We start from the raw sequence: 2,601 nt of genomic DNA, 5'->3' as shown, positions 1-2,601 counted from the left end.
TTCGTTTGATGGCAGGATGCCTGTGAGGTGCCAAGCCAAACCAGGCAGAGTTGGCACAATTTGGTGTAGTGGCTAAGGCACCAAGCTAGGGATCAAGTTCTAGTCCAACCTTCGGCCAGCTGGGTGACCTTGGGCCAATCAGGAGTAAACTGCTTCCAAACTCATCCCAAGAAAACTGCAGGGACTTTTCCAGGCAAGTCACCCAGAGTCAAGACAGCCTCAAAGGCACCAAAAACAGACAAAGCACAGCTGTGCTGCACAACCTTTAAGCAGAGAACATGTGTTAGTACCCACATACTAACATACTGGGTAACAGCTGCAGATGGGATTACCTCTCCACAGCAGAGGTCAGGGAAGGGGTGGGAATCCCTATGAGAGTTTATAGTTTGTTTACATGTGTGAACTACATTAAGAACAGATTCCCTTCTGCTTCCTGGATGCTGCTGGAAAGGCTATCACCATCATTAAAGGTAAAGTTTGGCAACAGCAAATGTGGAGCCTTGATTTCTGCAAGCTAGAAATGTAACCAAAGTCCATGGTCCCTAGACAGAGGGCAAAAGTCCACCACACACCCATGGGTCAAAACCTCACTCCCAAGTCTTGAGCTGTGTCAGGCTCTATCCAAATACAGCTAATTCTAGGACAATTTAGTAAGCATACCAAAAATGCCCGGTGTAAAGCTTCATGAGTATCTTGGAGACCTTTGGAATGGCTTTCAAAATGATTTTTTAAAAAAATTCAATTCTTTTTATTTCTTTTATTGGGCTTCTAAGCTGCTCCAATCAATGCCCACTCTGAGCAGTGTAGACACATATTGCAATAAAACAGTAGCGACCACGGTTCATAAAAATAACAATACATATAGAAGCATGTAACACTGGGACTCAAATCCATTCAATGGCTACAAAGCCAAAACAACCATCAAGGGAACCCGGTCAAATGCTTCCACTCACAAGTCTTGATGAATCAGCCATACTTCGACGGACTTATCAAAACCAGGTCCAGATGCTTGGATAAACACTGTTCTGCATGCAACAGCAGGTCTGCTGGGATTCAAATGAGCCTTATCCCTATTTTTGTATTGCTATAATGTTGTTGTTGTTGTTGTTGTGTGTGCATGTCTGTGTGTCCCAAAGGGTTGTTTTCTTCATTCCAGCCAAATAAGCAGGAGGAGCCTGCTGATCTCCATGGCTGGTCTTGTTACAAAGGGAGAAATCATAAAATATATGACTGGATGCTAATAATATGGTTGGTTGTTTAGTTGGTTGGTTGGTTATATGCCAAGTCAGTATTAACTTATAAAAGGTAAAGGTAAAGGTTCCCCCGCACATGCGTGCTAGTCGTTTCCAACTCTAGGGGCCGGTGCTCATATCTGTTTCAAAGCTGAAGAGCCAGCGTTTGTCCGAGGACGACTCCATGGTCATGTGGCCGGCATGACTAGACGCCAAAGGCGCACGGAATGCTGTTACCTTCCCACCGGAGTGGTCCCTATTTTTCTACTTGCCTTTTTACGTGCTTTCGCACTGCTAGGTTGGCAGAAGCTGGGACAAGTAACAGGCGCTCACTCTGCTACGCGGCACTCGGGATTCAACCCGCCAAACTGCTGATCTTCTGATCGACAAGCTCAGCGCCCTAACCCACTGAGCCACTGCATCCCTTTAAGGGTGGGGAAGCGAGCGAACTTATAGCTTAACTTATAGCTACCCCATAATATAGGTAGTCCTCAACTTACAATTGACCCCAAAATTTCTGTTCCTAAGCAAGACAGTTGCTAAGTGAATTTTGCCCCATTTTACAACCTTTCATGCCACAGTTGTAAACGTGAATCACTGCAGTTGTTAAGTTAGTAACACGGTTGTTGAGTTGAATCTGGCTTGCCCATTGACTTTGCTTGTCAGAAGGTTGCAAAAGGTGATCACATGACCCCAGGACACTGCGACCATCGTAAATATGAACTCATTGCCAAACGTCCGAATTTTGATCATGTGACCATGGGGATGCTGTCATAAGTGTGAAAACTGTTCACAAGTCACTTTTTTCAGTGCTGTTGTAACTTTGAACAGTCACTAAAGGGACTGTTGTAAGTCGGGGATGACCTGAATCTTGCCACAGTGAGGCCTTAGGCTCCCATTCCCATACTATACCAACCCACCTTAAAGTGAGTGAAACTCGGAACAGCTGAAAACGCGTCAATTTGTCATCATGTTTTGGCAGTGCCTTGTAGGGCTCCATGGGCCATGTGGGGTGGGGTGGGGTGAGTGACTGTACTCTTACTTTAAAACATGCAATGCAGTTCTCCCCACACCAAAACAGTGAGTAAGAATGAGCTAATACATATTTCAACAGCACAATAACTTGAGATGCTGCAAATCTGAAAATATCTGTTAAGCTTTGCAGCTGCTAGGAACGTTGCCCCCCCCATCCCTCCCTCAACCCTCCTTCACCCCAGCCTTGCCTGGAGTTTCCACCTGCTCCTTCTGCACAAAGGGTGGGCCTGTCATTTCCAGCCTCCTCCCCCCCCCACACACACACGGTTCCCTGCAGCACGAGGCTTCCCGAAACATTAAGCCTACTTCTACCCATGCAACGGATGTGCGCCAA

The sequence above is a fragment of the Vipera ursinii genome, assembly GCF_947247035.1.
Source record: "Vipera ursinii genome assembly, chromosome: 2".
Classification (NCBI taxonomy): domain Eukaryota; kingdom Metazoa; phylum Chordata; class Lepidosauria; order Squamata; family Viperidae; genus Vipera; species Vipera ursinii.
Note: the sequence above shows the minus strand (reverse complement) of the source record.